Consider the following 23,513-nt stretch of genomic DNA (forward strand, 5'->3'; position numbering starts at 1 on the left):
CTACACTTGTATATCAATAGCGCGGGCGCGCACGCGCTGCTGCTATGGATTAGCTGTAGCGCCTTATTAGTAGCGCCGCCTCCCGCGCTACTGATAACCCTAAAACCCGCGCTGTTGCTAGGCTTTTCCCTAATAGTGTAGGCTTGCAGACATACTGACAATATTTGACAAAAGCATGGAAACCAGTGAGGGTCTGAATACAAACAAGCGGCAAATAAAAGGCATTACGAGGCACAAATTTTCTTAATCTGCTCCACATGTAATTGTGGGATCAAAATTGATTGATGAATCAAATCTGCTCACGTTTGATTAAATTGGTTCATGATTCTACTAGCCCATGAACAGAACCCAGCAGAGAGAGACCTTCCATGGCAATGATGCCGCTAGTACAATATCAATCAGAAATGATGTAGCACACAAGAGAAGAGACACACGACTTAGCAACTTTAATTTTATGTCTGCACACATCATGGGAACTCCATTTGAAGACGCATATGTACCGTTCTAGTGTTAAATGGTCTAGCTTTAGTATTCACCTGAACATAATATCAGATCCAACAAACTGAAACAAAGACGACAGGAAGCATATAGAGTAGCAGATATGCCCTTAAAGGATTGGTCCCTTATTTTTTACTCCCTTCGTCCAGAATTAGTTGACTCACACTTGTCTTGATATGGATGTATCTAGACATGTTAAAGTGTTACATATATTCATATCTAGACGAATCTAAGTCAACTAATTTGGGATGTAGGTTGTATTAAAAAAAGCTTATCTACACACTGTTTTGGATCATCAACTAGCGAGCTATGATCGTCCAGCATCTACCAGTAAGCTAGCCACCCCCTCATGGCAAAAATCAAGCACAAATACTTGAAGTACTTAGAGAAAGAAGCCTATGAATCATCTCAAGTAACAGTTTGACTAGGTAGCTAGTAGATAAAGTTGGGCCCAAATTGGCAGTTTAGAGCTAAATTAAATTAATTAAATCCACTAAGCGGGTGAAAGTGGACAGAATCATAGAAATGCGCACAGAAAGATAGAGAGCATGATTCTGCATACAACACCGAAGGGGAACACAATAATCACCTCTAGAGCAACATGTGCATCACGGCTAGCAGCAGCGGGCTTCTTCATTGTTGATGAACTCATATTCTGCACACAACACAAGGATTCCACAACCCAGTTAGGTCTGCTAGTACCATACATGGGCAATCAATAAAATCATCTTGCATGAATGGTTGCTGAGAGTGGATCCATCCATCCAACATAAGGATCTTTCGTGTACAACAACAAAAGGAAAATTAAAAGGTGAAAATAGAAGGGAGCGGCGACCTAGTGCAGCAGGTCATTGCGGCTGGGGTGGATGAAGCCGAGGTGGATGTCCCGGGCCTCATCCATATCGGAGGGCTGATGCTTCGAATGGAAAAACTGAATCCATCAAACTCGAGGCTCGACAAAAGATCAAATCAATTCCCTCAAACCAGAAGAATCAAACTGTATACCCCTGTGGTTCAGCAAGCACGTCCCTACAAATTATAGGGGGAATTTGCATCAGCAGGTAGCTAAAGGAGAACATTTGATTTGATGGTGTGACTAAGGGAAACAAATTAAAATGATTTTTTAACTGAGATGAGAGGAATTGAATAGTGAGAAGCTTAATTCATTCATTCATGTGTGGGGTTATTACAGTATAGTACTAGTACAAGAAATGATTAACTGTAGCTATACACGTTCTGTTGGTCATGGACATGAACTGCTAGTTACAGGAGCTCTACAGCCGACTGACAATAGTATACAACAACGCAGAGTACAATTAATAGGATACAACAATGTGAGTGGAGAGGAGGCTTACCACAACCACGCGACCGTCTCCGTGGCCAGTGCATATGACCATCTAAACTCTGCAATAGGAGACTTGGAATGAGTAAAACTATTATATTAAAGGGTCAGGGACAGAAATCAGCAATACTGCGACCTCCTGTTCTAGAAGGAATAAGGACAGAATTCAGCAATATGCAAGTTTTCTAAATTAAAAAGAGCTTTGATGCTCATGTTCTTCTAGCAAGTTGTAGTGTCTTTATTTATTTAACAAAGACGAACAGTTGCAACTCATTTCATGTTCCAAAATTCCATAAAAGAAAAGAAACCATCTTGCAAAGATCGCTACAAAAATCAGCTTGTGGTTGATTAGGCACATGGTTGGATAGACACATGCACAACTTGAACGTGCATGTGGTTGATAGGGTGTATGCATATATGCTTGTGGTACTATTGTACAAAGTGACTCTCTAGGATGCTTGTCGTATGTGTTACATATGCACTAATGAAACCATGCATTAAATTCCACACACACATAGTAAAACCTATGCAAAGTGAAATGTCCATCTCATAGTGTCCAAAAAGATACATTTTCTTACAACGGAATTAATAATTGTCCATACATTTTAGGAAAAAACAATGAATTTGAACCATTATATTTCTCCTGATATATGAAATAGCTACATTTTAGGGAAAAACCTTAATATAATATCAATCAATAGATTATTGACCAACTAAGATGCAACAAAAAGACCTGTAAATCCTTAATTAGCAACTATGAGACAAACAACATCAGGCACAGTCCCAAATTGATCAGTTTCACCACTCGAATGCAAAGCAATTTATTTTAGGTGAAAACACGTGAATAAGAATTTCTTTTTGAGAGTGGATTAGAAGATGTATGATTACCTCTAGATGTTACTCAGTCTCAAAAGGAACAAACAGCTTGTGGACTTTTTGACCCCTAGGGAAGCACAACTTGTGATATTAGAAGGTTTGACAAATGAGTCAGCTTGATCCGTAAATAAAAGTAGCTAGCTAGAACCATATTCGTACACTCACTAAAATCCTCTATCCAATTGTTTCTCAAGAACATATATTCTTTGCCATTTTGTTGGTCTTTGTAGGAAATGAGAAGTTGTAAAAGATAAGAGATTGTAGGGAACATGAATAGTCAGCTCGGAAAAATGATCATTACAGAATGATGGTTGTACAGGGTTACTTATGTACACACTGTACATTCTAACAGTAGAGCTGGACATGATAGTGGCTGCTTCCACAGGATAGAATAACATTCTACTTCTTTACCACTAATACTAAGAAAGACGTTTCTTTACGATTGAAGTTTTGCAAAGATTCACCTTGACGGTAAGATTATCAATCATAATATGCAGTAAGGGGCATCCAAATGTAAGGTTGGCAAAGTGCCGACCTTTAGCAAATTCAAACAAGAAATCTTGCAATGGCATGCCATGGCAAGTGGTGGAAGTGCAGTGCCAGCCACCAAACAGTGGATATCTTGGTTCAGTTTCTAGTTTTGACTCAAGCAATGGAATCATTGGCGAATGTTAATTCAAAATCAACGATGAAACCAAGATGTATATTATTTTTCACTAACACTGGCATATGAAATTACTAAAGTTCACATCTTTAAAGAAACATCCAATCTCTTGTATGAATCACTAAGCAGATGGCATGTGGAGATGTTTCCAATATCATCATGATAGTAGTCTGAATGAACTCGAGGAGGGAACCTCGCAAAAAGATTCTTCAATGATGACGCTCCGCTGTTAGATGCCTAGTGTCGGTGTCAAAACCGGCGGATCTCGGGTAGGGGGTCCCAAACTGTGCGTCTAGGCGGATGGTAACAGGAGACAAGAGACGCGATGTTTTACCCAGGTTCGGGCCCTCTTGATGGAGGTAAAACCCTACGTCCTGCTTGATTGATATTGATGATGTGGGTATTACAAGAGTAGGCTAAACCCTAGAAGCTAGTCTATGGTATGATTGTTGTTTGTCCTACGGACTAAAACCATCCGGTTTATATAGACACCGGAGAGGGCTAGGGTTACACAGAGTCGGTTACAATGGTAGGAGATCTACATATCCGTAACGCCAAGCTTGCCTTCCACGCCAAGGAAAGTCCCATCTGGACACGGGACGAAATCTTCAATCTTGTATCTTCATAGTCTTGGAGTCCGGCTGATGATGATAGTTCGGCTATCCGGACACCCCCTAGTCCAGGACTCCCTCAGTAGCCCCCGAACCAGGCTTCAATGATGACGAGTCCGGCGCGTATATTGTCTTCGGCGTTTGCAAGGCGGGTTCTCCTCCATATTCCATGTGTTTGCCAGATAGTGTCCGGTTTCCTCATCAATGTTGCGCTCCTTGGCTTCTACGTCCAATAATGGCCCTCTTCCACGTGTTGTATGAATGCGAAAAGCCAGGGTATTTTTACGTTTTACCCCCTAGCTGTGCGAATAAGCTGCCTATAAGAGAGGCGAGGATCCAGATCCGAATCACACCATCCTCCTTCCGCAAGTACTCATCGAAGCGCATCTGACAAAAATCCATTCCAACATGGACAGTCGACGCGGCTCCTCCTCTCGCGCTCCCAGTCCTCAGCCAGGAGATTGGAGGAGATGTTCAGTCCCGCACAGCGAGTTAGTGACGCTCCAAGCAGAGGGATACCTTCCCCCAGCCTTTATGGTTCCGGATCGAGCCGGACTGGCCACCTACAAGGGTGGGAAGCAGGCGGAGAGCGTCCCCAATCCCTCCAAAGGAGAGCGGGTATGCTTCGTCCCCTACCTAATAAGGGGACTCGGATTTCCCATACATCCGTTTCTCCGGGGGCTCCTGGAGTTCTATGGACTCCAACTTCACCACCTCACACCTGCCTCCATCTTGCACATCGCGGGCTTTGTAGCTCTTTGCGAGCTGTTCTTGGGCATCGGGCCCCATTTTGCGCTGTGGAAGAGATTGTTTTGCCTCGTACACCATTCTCATGAGGGGTCGATATATCAAGTGGGCGGAGCCGAAATATGGCGCATCACCGGGACCGGATATCTGTCTGGAACCCCGAAGAAGGCGTCAGAAGACTGGCCTTCGGAATGGTTCTATATGGAAGACGCCCCACTGCCGGATCCAGTTTGGATCGGCCTCCCGGAGTTTAGTAACGCTTCTCTGAAGAAACGCCTGAGTTGGCGCCCACGGAGCCCTCAACGGGAAGATGATAGGAGCGTCCAATATCTGATGGGCTGGATAAGGTTACTGGCCCATTTCGGATTGGCCATGATTAGAGTCATGGCCACATGCATTATGCGAGGGGTGAAGCCGCTCCAATATAGGGGCCACCCCATGTGGGATTTCAACGGGGAGAATGACGCCACCCATCATGGTCGCAAGGGGCCGGGATCGACCGCCGATCTGGTGAAGATCCTGTCCAGCTTGTACAAGGGGAGAAGGAGGACTTCCTCCGCACGAGTCCATTGAATGGATTCTCCATGAATAACCCTCGGAGCTGGGTAAGCGGACGTTTATATATCCCATCCGTGCTTTCAAAGTTAAGTGTCTTACTTTATGATTTTGACGCAGGAACTGCGCCGGGATGTGGAGGGCATACAAAGCCCGACTCCACAACCCGAGGATCCGGGAAGATCCCTTGATCCGGCCTCCGGAGAGGATCCAGACATAAAGGTGGAGCTGATTGACGGGGTGTTCCACCAACTCAGCATAGACAATGCTCTAGTCGCCATTACGGCTGACTACCCCGGTTTATCTCCGACTTCCCAGGTGAGTATGACCGAAGTCCTGACACCATTACTTTTTTAATGCTTATTTCTGACCACCTTATACCAACGGTGCTTCGCAGGAGGTGCCTTTGCGGCGGGAAGCCGAGCCCGCGGCGACTGACCAACCAGGGTCAGTGCGGACCAGCAGGCGGAAGAGGAGTGCGGCACGAATCGAAACGTCGCCGCAAAGGTATGGCGCACCATTGTCTTTAAGAGAAAGACTCTTGGGAGGTATATTAATGCTCATGATTCTTCCAGGAGAAAGAGCGCTCACCGGACTGTGCCCGGAGAGGTTGCCAACCAAGCCTCCGCCAGCCAGGCTCCAACACCTGGTCCGGAGGGGGAGGCGAGCGCAAGGCGCTAGCCGGATGCTCCTCCAACGGAGGATGCCGACAGGCTGTCCGCCACCAGGTCTGAGGTGGAGAGCGCCATGAATCACAGGCGCCGTCGGACAGTTCTTCGTGACGCTTGTTTCTCCCGAGAGGCGTTGAATGCCTTTAATGCGGGAGACGCGCACCTCCATGCTGCTCAAGATGGTTTAACCAGAGCCACAGAGCAGTATGTGAAAGACATACGGGTGAGGAATTTTAATAGTTATATATGCCAGTAGCCCCCGAGACTTAAAATAGTTAAACTAACTGATTTAAGGATCATTTGTTATGCAGGATCTTACGGAGAAGAATACCCACCTGTCCCAGGAGCTTCAAGAATGCAAGGCCCAACTTGAGGCCGCACTAGCCGCCGCCGGGGGAGCCACAGAGACCCCCTCTGGTACTACATATTTCGAAAAGATAAGTAGTTTATAAAGTGCGGCGTGTGCGTTTAGTCTGACAATAATATTGCAGAGGGTGTCGGACTAGATCCGGACAAGCAACATCTGCTGCGCCAGCTGAAGGCCGGCGAGAAGGTGCTTATGAGGGTGCAGCAGGAGAGGAACAAACTCCAAGATGCCAACACCCAGCTGGGCGAAGAACTAAAAGATGTTCGGGTCCAGCTGTCTAACTCCGTAAAGGAGAATCGGCGGCTTCGTCGCGGCATTTACAGTAAGTGCTTGAGCAAACTCTTTTGAAAAGAAGAGTTCAGCGAGGAAGTCGATTGAAAGAAATGTGTCTGTAGGTGTGCTCACGGGTTGTCCAGCGGAGGACATGCCTGGTTCCACGGGTGACCTTCTTCCCGAGCTGCTACAACTGCACGAACATATCCGGCAGGCGATGAGCGGCATCGTTCAGGCCTTATGGCCGTCCATCTCCCTACCTGAGGGTCTTGGAGGGCTTGCTGAGAAGCTTCAGGGAGTACGGCAGCGCTTCCGTCTGTGGAAGATATCGACCTGCCGTCAAGGCGCCAGGGAGGCCTGGGCCATGGTGAAGATGCGGTACACGAAGGCTGACCCAAACCACATGGCCGAGGTCGGACCTGTGGGGCCCGATGGGAAGGAGATCCTTGTGAGCCTGATGTACGGCCAAGTAGAGTTGGCCGCGAAATATTCCCAACGGGACTGTAAACTAGACAGCCTGTTAGATGGGATTGAAGAGGAGTACAATCAGCCAGTTTGACGATGTAATTTAAAATGACATGTAAAATGCCTTCTAGCCGGATTGTAGATCGTTTGTCTTTGCGGACCTTTTCGCTTCAACCTCGGGACCCAACAGTACGAAGTGTGTCCGAATACCCTCACGGTTATACAAAAACCGGGGCATGCATGGAGACCAGGCGTAGGGGTCATAAGTGCTTTATCAGACAAGTGCCCAACTAGCTATGTTATATTACATGATTAGTAAGAAACATCTTCCAGGGAGAATAGTTCCGTTAGGGGTTCCTTTCCCTGGGAGGCATGCCCTAAAGTGCACGTCCGGACTACGAAAAGAGCAGAAAAAGCATCTGGGGGAGATAAATAAATAAGTGATAAATCATCTTTCAAGTCACGGACCGAATATTCCCTTAAGAACGCTAGCCTTCGGCTTCACCCAGTCTGAGGTACACATCCGGCTGACCCAGCAGTAACAATCGCAGAGGTGCTCCCTTTACCTCCTAGCCGAACAATCGGGAATGTAGGGGTAAGCACAGGAGCCAGGCAACCCAGCGTGGCCAAAACTTAAGTCATATCGATGCATATAATGGTGAGTAAAAGGTACATGCGGAAGTATGACACATGTGTTGGGCATGAAGCCCGTATAAATAAGCTTCTGTTAAAGAAGCCCCCAGGTATGATGAGTGCGAGTAGCACATCAAGTGTGTGCGAACAATGCACAGATCAGCCCTCAAAGGCTTTTACTGAAAGAGGGAGGAAAAAGGAGGGAAACAAAAGCCAGCGAAAAAAATATGAAAGGTGGATGGAGGAAGGAGACGAACTCTGAGTCCGGCGCTAGGCGTAGAATCTTCGGAGACGAGCTGCGTTCCATGGGTTCGGCTCGAGTCGGTTGTCAGATGCGTTGCGTAGACGGTATGCACCGCCGGTAAGGACTTGGTCGATGATGAAGGGACCTTCCCATTTGGGCTTAAGTTTGTCCTTTTTCTTGTCCAGCAGGCGTAGAACTAGCTCGCCAACATTGTAAGTTTTGGCCCGTACTTCTCTGCTTTGATATCTTCGAGCCTGCTGCTGATAGAATGCGGAACGGGATTTTGCCACGTCGCGCTCCTCCTCTAAGGCGTCCAAACTGTCCTGCCGATCCAACTCGGCTTCTCTTTCTTCGTATATGCGCACGCAAGGTGAGTCATGAATTATATCGCAGGGCAAAACTGCCTCTGCGCCGTATACTATAAAAAATGGTGTGAATCCGGTAGTGCGGTTTGGCGTGGTCCGCAGCCCCCAGAGTATGGAGTCGAGCTCCTCTACCCAGTGCGTGTTAGATTCCGTGAGGGACCGCACTAATCTGGGTTTAATGCCGCTCATGATTAGGCCATTTGCTCGTTCGACTTGACCGTTAGTTTGAGGGTGATAGACTGAAGCGTAGTCGAGCTTGATGCCCATGTTTTTGCACCAAAGTTTAACCTCGTCGGCCGTGAAATTCGTGCCATTATCAGTGATGATGCTGTGGGGGACGCCAAAACGGTGTACTACCCCGGATATGAAGTCTATCACAGGTCCGGATTGTGCCGTTTTAACCGGCTTGGCCTCTATCCATTTGGCGAATTTGTCCACCATGACCAATAAGTATTTTTGCTTGTGGTTCCCCCTTTAAGGGGTCCAACCATATCAAGCCCCCAGACCGCGAACGGCCAAGTGATGAGTATACTTTTGAGGGCGGTGGGTGGCATGTGGCTTTGATTAGCAAAGAGCTGGCAACCGACGCATCGTTGGACTAAGTCCTGAGCATCTGCCCGGGCTGTCGGCCAATAAAATCCTGTACGGAAGGCCTTGCCTACAAGGGCCCGGGCTGCGGTGTGGTGCCCGCCAAGTCCTGCGTGAATTCAGCCAGGAGATTTCGCCCTTCCTCTTCGGAGATACACCTTTGAAGGACTCCGGTTGTGCTTTTCTTATAAAGTTCTCCCTCATGGACCTTGTAGGCTTTAGATCGCCGAACTATGCAGCGGGCCTCATTTTGGTCTTCGGGAAGTTCCTGCCTAATTAAGTAGGCTAGGAATGGTTCCATCCACGGGGCAATTATTGCCATTATTTCGTGGGCTGAAGGTGTTATTTCATTGGCTGAGCCACCGATTGTGTCAGAATGCTCTGTGTTGGGTGGTGCAGTTGGTTCCGAGTTGTTATTTCCGGACTCCTCTTCCCATAATACGGATGGCTTGAAGAGCCACTCCAGGAAGATGTTTGGAGGGACGGCGTCGCATTTTGCACCGATGCGTGCCAACACGTCTGCTGCCTGGTTATTATTCCGGGCTACATGGTGGAATTCGAGCTTCGAACCGAGCTGACATTTTTAGGACGGCGTTACGGTAGGCTGCCATTTTCGGATCCTTGGCGTCAAAGTCTCCATTTACTCGGGATATTGCGAGGTTTGAATCCCCGCGCACCTCTAGGCGTTGAATACCCATGGAGATTGCCATCCGGAGACCATGTAGAAGGGCCTCGTATTCGGCTGCGTTGTTGGAGTCCGTGTACATTATTTGAAGTATGTATTGGACCGTGTCTCCGGTTGGGGACGTCAAGACGATGCCAGCCCCCAAGCCGACCAACATTTTGGAGCCGTCGAAATGCATGATGCAATTGGAGTATGCGCCGTACTCTTTAGGGAGTTCGGCTTCGGTCCATTCGGCGACGATGTCAGCCAGAACTTGCGACTTTATAGCTCGCCGTGGTTTGTAGGTTATGTCAAATGGTAAGAGCTCAATGGCCCATTTTGCAATCCTGCCCATTGCGTCGCGATTGTTTATAATATCGTTGAGAGGTACTTCGGAGGCCACCGTTATGGAACACTCTTGAAAGTAGTGTCGCAGCTTCCGGGATGCCATGAACACCGCATACACTATCTTTTGATAATGTGGGTATCGGGACTTGCATGAAGTTAAGACAGTGGATACGTAGTACACTGGTTTTTAAAGAGGGAATCTGTGCCCTTCTGTTTCTCGTTCGACGACGAGTACCGCGCTGACAACTTGATGTGTTGCTGCGATATATAATAACATTGGTTCGCCCAGGTTGGGCGCCCAGGACCAGATTTGTTGCCAGTATGGCCTTGATTACTTCGAGTCCGGCCGTGGCAGCATCCATCCATTCGAAGTGTTCAGTGTGCCGGAGGAGGCGATAGAGGGGCAGAGCCTTTTCTCCCAAACGGGAGATGAAGCGACTTAGAGCCGCTACGCATCCAGTTAGTTTTTGTATTTTCTTGAGGTCTTTTGGAATATCCAATTGTGACAGAGCTCGGATCTTGGCTGGGTTTGTTTCAATTCCTCTACCGGATACAATGAAGCCCAAGAGGTTTCCGGCTGGTACGCCGAAAATACATTTTTTCGGGTTGAGCTTAATGTCATATGCTCGGAGGTTGTCGAATGTAAGCCTCAAATCGTCTACTAGAGTTTCGACATGTTTGGTCTTAACGACCACATTGTCTACGTATGCCTCCACTATTTTGCCTATCTGGGTAGCCAGACATGTCTGAATCATGCGCTGATATGTTGAGCTGGCGTTTTTGAGTCTGAAGGGCATTATGTTGAAGCAGAATGGTCCATATGGAGTAATGAATGCCATTGCGGCCTGGTCTGTTTCCGCCATCTTGAATTGATGGTATCCGGAGTATGCGTCGAGGAAGCACAATGAATCGTGCCCTGCGGTAGCATCGATGATTTGGTCGATGCGGGGGAGGGGGAAAGGATCCTTTGGACAGGCCTTGTTAAGGTCTTTGAAATCGACACAAAGGCACCAGGATTTGTCCTTTTTTGGTACCATTACCAGGTTTGCTAGCCAGTCCAGATGTTTTACATCTCTGATGAATCCGGCTTCTAAGAGTTTGGCTAGCTCCTCTCCCATTGCCTGTCTTTTGGGTTCGGAAAATTGCCGAAGAGCCTGTTTGACTGGCTTGAATCCTTTTAGGATATTTAGGCTGTGTTCTGCCAGCATGCGTGGGATTCCTGGCATATCTGAAGGGTGCCAGGTAAAAATGTCCCAATTTTCCCGAAGGAATTCTCATAGTGCGGCATCTACATCAGGGTTTAATTGTGCCCCAATGGAGGCTGTCTTTGTGGGGTCCGTTGGATGGACCTAGAATTTGACTATTTCGTCTGCTGGTTTAAAAGAGGTGGACTTAGATCTCTTATCGAGTATCACATCATCCCTATTCACCGTGGAGCGCAGCGCAGCGAGTTCCTCTACCGCTAGGGCTTCGGATAGTACCTCTAGGGCTAGTGCGGCTGTCTTATTTTCAGCGCAGAGTGCTATATCTGGATCACTGACAAAAGTGATGATTCCATTGGTCCCGGGCATTTTAAGCTTCATGTACCCGTAATGGGGTATAGCTTGGAAAATTGTGAATGCTTCTCGCCCTAACAAGGCGTGATATCCGCTGCCGAACGGGGCCACTTGGAACGTGACCTCCTCGGACCTGTAATTGTCCGTGAGCCGAACACTACATCTAGTGTGATTTTTCCTGTGCAGCGTACTTCCCGACTAGGGATTATTCCTCTAAAGGTTGTGCTGCTTCGCTCAATGCGGCTCCAGTCTATTTCCATTTTTTGGAGGGTTTCCTCGTAGATGAGGTTTAATCCACTGCCGCCATCCGTGAGTACCTTGGTAAGACGAAAGACGTCCACTATCAGACTGAGGACCAATGCGGCTGGTGCTCGAGCTGTTCGGAATTTAGGTTCGTTGCTGGCATTGAAGGTGATAGACGTGTCACTCCATGGATTTGTTGTTGCTACTTTGTAGACTTCGGCGAGGCTGCGGATTGTTCGTTTCCGCATATTATTTGATGCGAAAGTCTCGAAGACTGTTAATACCGTACTGGTACTGTTGGGCTGGTTACCCGGGGCTAGAAAACCTTCGCCACTTTTGGCCACCTGCCGTAGTATCTAACATGCTCGAAGGCTATGTGTTGGAGTGGCGCCCTCTGTACTATGGATTTTACAGGTTCCATTGAGCCATCCCAGGTGCTTGAGTATGACGCACCCTTTTAGGGGTTTTTTGCTTTTTGGTTTTTGACCCAGGTGCTTGAGTATGACGCACCCTTTTATTTCGAACTAGGGTTATATTCAGGGTCGGATTGTCCCAAAACCTGGTTTCAGTTTTCCAGGCACTCTCCATCGCACAGTATTTTTGTACTATGGTCGCCAGGTCGGCGAAGTGTGTAACTTCGTGATGACTTATGGCGTTCATGATTCCCTTGTCCGTGCAATTGTTGCAGAAAATTGAGACTACGCTTTCCTCATGGCAGTCCTTTGTCCTGTCCATAACCAGGAGGAATCTGGCCCAGTAATGATGTACTGTTTCATCGGGCTCTTGCCGTATTTGAGATAGATCGCTTATGTTTGGGTGGGCAGGCGGAATTAAATTCGGAATCCCGCCCAATCTGAGGCTCAAAGGCCGAGAAGTTTCCGGATTTGGAAGCTTGGATTGCTGGATGTTATCCAACAAATCTGGTCCAATGCCTGACTTCAGGTTCAGTACTTGATTGACGTCCGTCCCTCCGCGGGAATCCGGCATGGAGGAATCGGGAATACGGACATAACTGGTCTTTAACATAGAAGAAGAGTCGCCGCGTTGTTCCTCTACCACAGTAACGTGGTGGGTAGCCTGGGGAGAGTTAATTTCTCTCAGATCGGTTTTAATCCCAATCTGATCGTAGTCTGTAGCGACTCCCAGGGCGGCGATGCGATCCAAGAGCTCATTTACGGAGGAGAGCTCCATCGGATCTAGCTGCTCGGCGAATTCCGAGTTGACATGAAGATCACTTTTGATGACCTGAGAGGTCATTGTCGGAGCGATGGCTGAACAGGCGGTCATAAGAAAACCACCATGCCGGATAGTTTGGCCGGTGGCCAAAGCTCCCTTGGCAATGGCGCCGTCTTTAAAGACGGGAAAAGGCATCCCTCCTGATTGCGACGGCACAGAGGAACTCTCAATGAAAGCACCAATGTCGATGCCAAAACCGGTGGATCTCGGGTAGGGGGTCCCGAACTGTGCGTCTAGGCGGATGGTAACAGGAGACAAGGGACACGATGTTTTACCCAGGTTCGGGCCCTCTTGATGGAGGTAAAACCCTACGTCCTGCTTGATTGATATTGATGATGTGGGTATTACAAGAGTAGATCTACCACGAGATCAAGGAGGCTAAACCCTAGAAGCTAGCCTATGGTATGATTGTTGTTCGTCCTACGGACTAAAACCATCCGGTTTATATAGACACCGGAGAGGGCTAGGGTTACACAGAGTCGGTTACAATGGTAGGAGATCTACATATCCGTATCGCCAAGCTTTCCTTCCACGCCAAGGAAAGTTCCATCCGGACACGGGACGAAATCTTCAATCTTGTATCTTCATAGTCTTGAAGTCCGGCTGATGATGATAGTTCGGCTATCCGGACACCCCATAGTCCAGGACTCCCTCACCTAGCTTGTTATTCGAGCCTAGCAACTAGAGGCGTAAATGAGTTGTGACAAAACATTGGACTTGATTGACAAACACAACATACATAATGATCGATTTAAGATACTAATTCCTAGTGTATAATGTACGATGTTAGTTCATCTAGTTGTCTATCATAAATTACATTGTCAAAAGTAAAGCAGTACTGGGAGATAGTGGACTACATACACTTTATTTCTCTGTTACCGACCTACACTATTGAATGAAGTTCATGAATAATCAGAGAGATAATCAATCTATAATTGATCATGGCAAACATATATTCAAAAGTAAATGTATTCCAATGATAGACTACCTCTGACTGATACTCGACCCTAGCAACACAAGTTATAAACTAGTTACTAGAAGCACTGGACTTGATTGACCAACACGAGATACACATTGATTGATTTGTTAATACAAATTGAAATCATTGTTTATAAGGTGTTAAAGTGACCTAAGGTGAGCACCACCTGCTCTGACGCCTAACCGGTGCCTAAGCGCCTAATGAAGGCATATTTCTAAGGCGCTGCCAAGGCGCCTTATCACTTAAGCGACCCCCTAAGTGTCTCAAGCAGGATGCCTTAAAACAAGGCTTGGAATAAATGATTGAGATTTTAATTCCATCAGGCATAATGTATTTGCCAACTGTTGTCTGATCTCAATACGGCATACATCACATAGCCAAAAGTAATATAGTAGGTCATACATTGTTCATCTCACAACTACCAGACCTATACCGTTGTATGAAGTTGACAAATAACAAAGATAGTAGGTCAAAAGTATTCGAGTTGCCTATTTTAGTTATGGATTCGGGTAAAGCTAGTGCTACAATTTGCTGGATTCATTTCATTCAGGACTTCTCAATTGAGAACAATAATGTTATTGCCATGATAGACCACTACACGTAATGAAAACAATAGAATTCTAATTTTTTGTATGTCGGAACCATTTTTTGGAACCAGATATGCTGACAAAGATCAAGGTGTAAGATGGGGGTTGCAGGACAAACCTTGAAAAGACTCCTTTGTACCTCGTGCCACCATGCTTCATCTTGTACTGCTTGGTGACCTGGACATTCACCCAGTGAGAGAACTCCACCGTGAGTCGTACTTTACCTCAAGGCCCGAGCGGCCGGCGGGGTCGACCCTGGTGATGGACTCGACCCTGCTGTTAGGTGTCTTGACGTAGGTGGCCCGGTACTGGACATGGTACGCTGAGAGGACGAGGGCGCTGTCGTGGTAATAGACGAGCTGGGACTTTGACTGCATGATCTCCATCAGAAAGGGCTCCAACACTAGTAGAAAACAGGTGAGGGAGTCCTGGATTAGGGGGTGTTCAGATGGCCGGACTATGAACTTTGGCCGGACTCCCGGACTATGAAGATACAAGATTGAAGACTCCGTCCCGTGTCCGGATGGGACTTTCCTTGGCGTGGAAGGCAAGCTTGGCGATACGATATGAAGATCTCCTCCCATTGTAACCCACTCTGTGTAACCCTAGCCATCTCCGGTGTCTATATAAACCGGAGAGTTTTAGTCCGTAGGACGAAAAACAATCATACCATAGGCTAGCTTCTAGGGTTTAGCCTCTCTGATCTCGTGGTAGATCCACTCTTGTACTACCCATATCATCAATATTAATCAAGTAGGAGTAGGGTTTTACCTCCACCGAGAGGGCCCGAACCTGGGTAAAAACATCGTGTCCCTTGTCTCCTGTTACCATCCGCCTAGACGCACAGTTCGGGACCCCCTACCCGAGATCCGCCGGTTTTGACACCGACATTGGTGCTTTCATTGAGAGTTCCTCTGTGTCGTCACCTTTAGGCCCGATGGCTTCTTCGATCGTCAACCACGACGCGGTCCAGGGTGAGACTTTTCTCCCTAGACAGATCTTCGTATTCGGCAGCTTCGCACTACGGGCCAACTCGTTTGGCCACCTGGAGCAGATCGAAAGCTACGCCCCTAGCCATCAGGTTAAGTTTGGAAGCTTAAATTACACGGCCGACATCCGCGGGGACTTGATCTTCGACGGATTCGAGCCACGGCCGAGCGTGCCGCACTATCCCGATGGGCATGATCTAACTCTGCCACCGGATAGTGCCCAGAGTGCCGCTCAGGTGTCTGCTCCGATCATTAGCTCAGAGCTGACTGCGCTAGTCGGGGATGGACGGTTGGACGCCGCCCTGGAAGCCACAATCTCTATGGCGATAGAGCCAAGTACCAGCCTAGTCCTTTGCAAGGCCCGTGACTCCAAGCTGCCGGACTCCGTTCCGGACTTTGCATCTCCTGCACCCCTTCCGATCAAACCCGATTGGGCCTCGATCATGGAGTTCACCACCGCGGACGTCTTTCAGCACTCGCCCTTTGGCGATATCCTGAACCCCCTAAAGTCTCTCTCTCTGTCAGAAGAGCCCTGGCCGGACTATGGTCAGCAGGGTTGGGATGCGGACGACGAAGATATTCGAAACCCACCCACCACCCACTTTGTAGCCACTGTCGACGATCTAACCAACATGCTCGACTTCGACTCCGAAGACATCGACGGTATGGACGCCGATGAAGGAGACGACCAAGAACCAGCACCTATAGGGCACTGGAAGGCCACCTCATCATATGACATATACATGGTGGACACCCCCAAGGCAGGGGATGGCAAAGAAAAAGCGGAGGACGACCCCTCCAAGAAGCAACCCAAGCGCCGACGTCAGCGGTGCCTCTCTAAATCCCGCCAAAGCAAGAACGGCAAATCCGGCACCGGAGACGTCAACACCCCGGACAGTGCCAAAGACATCCCCCTCCAGCAGGATTCAGCGTAGGAGGACGAAGGAGCCAGCCCTCATGAGAGAGCGGCCGACAGAGAGGTCGAGGACGACAGTTATACGCCTCCCTCCGAAGACGAGGCAAGCCTTGACAACAACGAATTCGTCGTGCCAGAGGATCCCGTCGAACAAGAGCGTTTCAAACGCAGGCTTATGGCCACGGCAAGCAGCCTCAAGAAAAAATAGCAGCAACTTAGAGCTGACCAAGACCCGCTAGCCGACAGATGGACTGAAGTCCTGGCGGCCGAAGAGTATAAACTCGAACGCCCCTCCAAGAGTTACCCAAAGCGTAGGCTGCTACCCCAACTAGAGGAGGAAGCAACTAAACCTACATCACCAGCGTACGATGCGCCCGATCGGCCACCCCGTGGCCGCGACAGAGAGGCCCTTGGGCCCTCAATCCAAGCCGCACCCCAACGCCGCTCTAAGAATACCTGAGCACGGGGAAATGCAACAGACCTGCGAGACATATTGGAGGATAAGGCAAGGCAAACAAGATCGATCTATGGATTGCGCAGGCGCCCCACATCACGTGACGACAACCGTCACACCGGATATGATAAATACGGCCATGCCGACTACAACAGACCAAGCTCATCCGAGCTGCGTCACGATATAGCCCAGTACAGGGGCGCCACACACCCACTATGCTTCATAGACGAAGTGATGGATCATCAAATCCCCGAGGGTTTTAAACCCGTCAACATCGAATCATACGATGGCACAGCAGATCCCATGCTATGGATCGAGGATTATCTACTTCATATTCACATGGCCCGTGGTGATGATCTACACGCCATCAAATACCTCCCGCTCAATCTTAAAGGACCAGCTCGACATTGGCTTAACAGCCTGCCAGCAGAGTCAATTAGTTGCTGGGAGGACCTGGAATCCGCATTCCTTGACAACTTCCAGGGCACTTATGTGCGACCACCAGACACCGATGACCTAAGCCACATAATCCAGCAGCCAGAGGAATCGGCCAGACAATTGTGGACACGGTTCCTAACCAAGAAAAATCAAATAGTCGACTGTCCGGATGCCGAGGCCCTTGCAGCCTTCAGGCACAACATCCGAGACGAATGGCTTGCCCGGCACCTGGGACAGAAAAAGCCGAAATCTATGGCAGCCCTCACGACACTCATGACCCGCTTTTGTGTGGGAGAAGACAGCTGGCTAGCTCGTAGCAATGACATAACCAAGAGCCCTGGCCATTCGGATACCAAGGACAACAATGGCAGGTCACGTCGCAACAAGCACAAGCACCGCATTAATGGCGACAATACCGAGGATACGTTAGTCAATGCCGGATTCAGAGGCTCTCAACCCGGTCAGCGGAAGAAGCCATTCAAAAGAAACCCTCCGGGCCCATCCAGTTTAGACCGGATACTCGATCGCTCGTGCCAGATACACGGTACCCCCGAACAACCAACCAACCACACCAATAGGGATTGTTGGGTGTTCAAGCTGGCAGTCAACTTAAGTGCCGAAACCAGAGACAAGGGGCTGCATAGCGATGACGAGGAGGAGCCTCGGCCGCCGAACAACAGAGGACAGAAGGGATTCCCCACGCAAGTGCGGACGGTGAACATGATATACGCAACCCACATCCCCAAAAGGGAGCGGAAGCGTGCTCTCAAGGACGTTGTTGGAGCCAGTCGCCCCAAAGTTCAACCCATGGTCCTCCTGCCCGATCACTTTTGATCGAAGGGACCACCCCACTAGCATCCGTCACGGCGGATTTGCCGCCTTGGTCCTAGACCCAATTATCGACGGATTTCACCTCACCAGAGTCCTCATGGACGGCGGCAGCAGCCTGAACCTGCTTTATCAGGATACAGTGCGAAAAATGGGTATCGATCCCTCAAGGATTAAACCCACAAATACAACCTTTAAAGGCATCATACTAGGTGTAGAAGCCTGCTGTACAGGCTCGGTTACACTTGAAGTGGTCTTCAGATCCCCGGATAATTTCCGAAGCGAAGAGTTAATCTTCGACATAGTCCCATTCTGCAGTGGCTATCACGCCCTGCTCAGACGAACCGCATTTGCAAAATTCAATGCGGTGCCGCAATACGCATATCTCAAGCTCAAGATGCCAGACCCTCGTGGAGTCATCACGGTAAATGGAAACACCGAACGCTCTCTCCGAACGGAGGAGCACACGGCGGCTCTGGCGGCGGAAGTACAGAGTAGCCTCTCAAGGCAATCCTCCAATCCAGCTGTTAAACGTCCGGACAACGTCAAGTGAGCCCAAAGTAACCTACAACAAAGCCGGCTGGCACGTTCCGAGCAAGCATAGCAGTGCGGCCCCAACCCCAGCCCTCGCCAGATGGTGATATCGGTACCACACGTACATAATTATGCTTTAGAAATACAATGAGCATAAGGGGAGGGGCACAACTATGGCACGCCCAGAATGCGGCTCAACCGCACTAAGGGGCTCCCTATTCTGCCATTTCTTTTTTATATACTTTCAGGACCCAACTATTCGGAAGGCCTGTCCGGCAATACACCCGCCGAACACACGATGCAACAGCCAGGGAGAGAACGAGCCGCGTCAAATGTCCAGGTGGTCTCTATAACGAGCTTAATACCTGTTTTACTTAAAGTCCCGCAGCTTGCCCCTAGAGGGGGACATGTCAAATAATCCCATCTCTTGCTTATCGCACTATTTGTATCGTTCTGCTTTCATAGCAGCCCTTTTTTAATAAACAATATATATCTCTTATCTATTATTGTACTCATCTATTTTTTATACAAATATGTTCAGTCATGACATTATGCAACCGTACACTTTGGTACGGCCAATACACTAGGGGCTTAAGCACCCCATAACATGGTGTGAGAAGACCGAACACTCTCACGAGTGCGGCACCCCGAAATTATAGCACTATATGCATCGGCTCCGAATCATGTCTTGGGTCAATAGTTGGGTTTGCCCGGCTCCCATGTTTTGGTACCTTACGTTCCGCAATGTTGGCTAAGGTAGCGCTGGGAGAACTACTGCGATTGTGTCCCAGTTGAGCTGGGTTAACACCTCAATAGAGAAAGCTAAAACTGACCGTCATGATAGTGCGAGAGACCGGTCGCTGTTCGCGAGGTTTTTCGAGTCCTTAAAGACTTATGCCGCTTAGAGCGAGGAGCCGGACTTATCCGGCCTAGGCATGGATAGCGCCCCGAACTCGGTCTTCCGAATACTAGGGGCTTCACCGAAATTTAAAATTATAGAATTCTATGGCTAAGTGAGAGTTGATAAAGCATTATAAGTCCGATGGCCTTGTTCGTTGTGCTGAGCGCCTCCCTAGATGGACGCAAGAATGGGAACAAGAGCGCTCAGGTTTATCCCGAACACCCCAGCACTCGTGGCATGGGGGTAGAAGCCGACGACTTGCATCTCTCAGATTTGATAAACAGCCGCACAGAAGGTAATATTTTAAATTAACAAGTGTTGCTTAACGCATATGAACAAAGTTTTCAGCGTGCAGGATAACAGATGCGAGTCTACTCAAAAATTACATCTTTGGAGCATTCACCCGTGTTACACCCCAAAAATTTAACCAGGTTTTTGTTATTAAAATTTTGCCAAGAGTTAAAATTTTGCGTGCAAGGAATTTTTGTTGTTTTTAAAACCTTTCTTTTAATATTAAGGATTTATTTTTCCCAAGTGGATCCTTCCAAGCATATTGAACTTCTATGCCATCTCATTAAAAAAATTTCCTAATCAGTAAATTTATTTATAAAATTATTTCACCCTGAGCTTTAATCATTAAAATGACTTGTTTTAAGTTTGGAGCTCTTTTTGTACTACAACTATTTGATAAAATTAACTAAAAATTCCACCAAAAATTTGGAGATGTCATGTGATGCCTCTAAATCACTTTTATGCAATAATATAGTTCATTCATTGCATATTTTGAGTGCTACACATGTTTTTCTTCTCTGGTCCAGTAGGCATTTTTGCACTGCAACCCTTTTAAATATTTGTTTCTAGCTTCCACCAATATTATGGGATGTCAGTAGCAGCATATGATTCCATTATATGCAAAGACCCAATGATGTTCTTTGAAAATTTTGAGTAGATCAACCTCATCTTCATTCTGGACCAACATGATGGTTTGTACAGCAACCATATTATTACTTGCTCTTTGGCCCTTGATTCTTTCCCCTACTTGTAGTCCTCCATGCTAAACCCCTAAGTCTAGGAGCATGCAACCATTGGCATATTTTTGGTTCATGAAATAATGCCACTCACATCCTGTCCAGATTTGAAGTTCTGCAAAATTTGCACTAGCAAGTTTGTGCTTTTCACCAACTAACCTCACCACCCTCTTGTGCATCCAATGAGACACTGATCTGGAAGATCTGGCCCCTCCAAGAATAGCCTAGGTGCCTTTGGCATTTTGACAAACACCCGGAGTGCATGGACTATTTTGGCATGATCTTAGGTATACATTATGAACTTGGCCACCTGACCAAACCACCTTGTCCCTGGAGTTTCCCTCTACCACTAGCCTAGTTTTGTTGCTTGCCAACCTCACTTGTGACCTGCAGCGTGCCACGACATTGTGTCGAACACCCTCCGTGCGTGCACTGGACATGCCCAGAGCGCGCGTATTGCACGCGCGTGCGCCCGAGCCGTCGCGTCACGCCCCGCACTCACCCCAGCCCGTGACCGACCGCAGCCAGCACGCCGTGTCCCCCTTGCACACTGCATGCCCCCCTCACCGCAACGTGCCAAGCAGATCCTCGCCGCATCCCCGGCAAGCCAAGGACTAGCCGCCACGGCCGCCCGACAACCCTGCTCAAGCCAGCGCCGCCCAAGCCACCCCGGCTCGCCACCTGCCCCTGTGAACAATGCAAACTTATCACCTCGCCCGTCGGCTAGCTACCGTCGTCGCCACGACGCCCTGACGCTACAGGGAGGCGGTTCGCCGTCGTCCTTATCGCCGGCCACATCGAACCGACCTCCACCACCTATATAAGGGCCCCGGAGCTCCATCTAGCCCTCGATCAACCTCCAGTGATCCTCCTAGAGCTACCCTGGCCAGCATTCGAGGAGGGGAAGGTCTTCTTCCCCAAGTCCGGCCAGTTCGGTCGCTGCCAAGCCCCGGTCGATTCCGTCACCACCAGGGCCTCTCCTTCTCCAATCTCTCCACCAAGAACACCCCCTCCCTCTCGCGAGTGCAACCCATCGATCAATTTTGGTCGGAGACCACCACAGCCCAAAAATCACTTTGTCACCGAAGCCCCCCTCCGCCGCGGAGCTCGCCGCCGGAAACTCCCTCAACCTCCGACGACCCTACGACCACTGGGAGGACCGCCTAGGAGTGGCGGATCCATTCCTGCACTCGGATGCCCGCGAGGAGCCGCCAAACGCCGGCGAAGATCGCCGGAGCCCCCGCCTCTGTTCGACCAAAGGAAGAGGAGGGAGGGCGACTGGTCAAACCTGACCAGTGGGCCAGGCGGGCCCACTGTCAGTGACCCACGCGCGTCCACGCTGGAGTAAGTGGAGGCGTATAGTCAGAATACATCTTCGACGTGTACGTGTTTTCGAATCGTTTTCTTTTAATTCTGTTTTATTATAAAAAAACAGATTTTGACCAAATGTTTGACTGGCTATATCTTTTAAAATATAACTCCAAATGATTTGATTCTTTTTCCTACCTCTCTCAATTTTAACCTAGTTTATTTTAAGATTTATTTGAAAAATTTTCAAACAACTTTTTGTGCTGTTTTTGAATTTGTGTGTTAATTCAAATTTGTTTAAAAATAGGACCTTGGAGAGAGAGAAGAAAACTTTCAAAAAGTTTTGGAGTGCACCCTGCCTTTCCACACATTGAAGGCAAGCATTCTGAACCCCGGCATAATGTATTTGGTGTGTTCGTTGACACGTTTATAGCACCACCTCATTTCGGAGAATTGTTATTTCATGTGAGATGATCATGTGCATGGATGCATATTTGTGATTTCCATGTTGTTGGAAAGGATCACACTTGTGATGATAATCATCCTCATGTGCCTTGCATGCATACCGGCAGGAACCCAGGAAAACCTCTGCCTTGGGTAGGCATGAGTTTGTCGCCGGTCTCCGTCGGGACGGTTATGTCTGGTATGGCATGGTAAGGTAATATGAGCGGTGACTCTGTTGGTTGAAATATATTCGTTATGCTAATCATGCAGGGAATAGTTAAACCTCCTGAGTCGACCATAGATCGAGTCTTGTTCCAGTAACCCCCATACTTGTTTCGTACTACCACTCGTCTCTACAACAAGTAGAGTACAGTTCAGTAATTTGTCAACCCCTTTCTAGCACACACCGTACAGAGGGGCCGGGATGAGGGTACCATGGCCATGGATTAAAGCCAGTCATCCGGTCAGGGGGCATGGGTGTTTCCGGTTGTAGCCCAGGGGGTAGCTTCCCCAGTTTTGCGCGCGGTATAAATTTTGTGATCCCATGCTAATCGAGGTTGTAGCCTCCCCACTTAGAGTTTTGCTTAACGAGTATCGTGGGTGATTCCAGACACCGGTGAGTTAAGCTGGTGTGTGCAAGTCAGGTGCGTTTTCATTTAAAAGACCGTAGACGGAATTAGTCCCGATGGACTAAAGGAATCCGTTACTCGTGGTTAAAGAGTACACCCTCTGCAGAGATTAAACCTATTCGAATAGCCGTGTCCATGGATAAGGATTACAGTCTGGGATGGGTCAAGTGTCGGTCTTAGTGTCGGTCTTCGGAGGTGAAACTGTTAAATCAAAACTGATATTACAACTTGTGACATGTGATAATGATGATTATTATTTTGTTGTGGACTAACCCGTGATATTTTTGGTATTATCGAATATCCCTGGGATGGTTTTACCTCCGGTATATTCACTATGATTGTTTCTCTTAAAGACCTTTATGTGGTGTCGCTCAGACGCCCGACTGTGGCATTTCTTTTAAAGCCCTTTATGTGGTGTCGCTAAGACGCCCGACTGTGGCATTTCTCTTAAAGCCCTTTATGTGGTGTCGCTCAGACGCCCGACTGTGGCATTTCTTTTAAAGCCCTTTATGTGGTGTCGCTCAGACGCCCG

General features: G+C 48.3%; 1 pseudogene; it reads right to left on the reverse strand.

Annotated features, from left to right (window-relative positions):
* Window positions 1-532: 532 nt before the first annotated feature.
* The window catches only part of LOC119279957, a 26,701-nt pseudogene continuing 3,720 nt past the window's right edge, over window positions 533-23,513 (reverse strand).

This window comes from Triticum dicoccoides, chromosome 3B, assembly GCF_002162155.2.
Source record: "Triticum dicoccoides isolate Atlit2015 ecotype Zavitan chromosome 3B, WEW_v2.0, whole genome shotgun sequence".
Lineage (NCBI taxonomy): Eukaryota > Viridiplantae > Streptophyta > Magnoliopsida > Poales > Poaceae > Triticum > Triticum dicoccoides.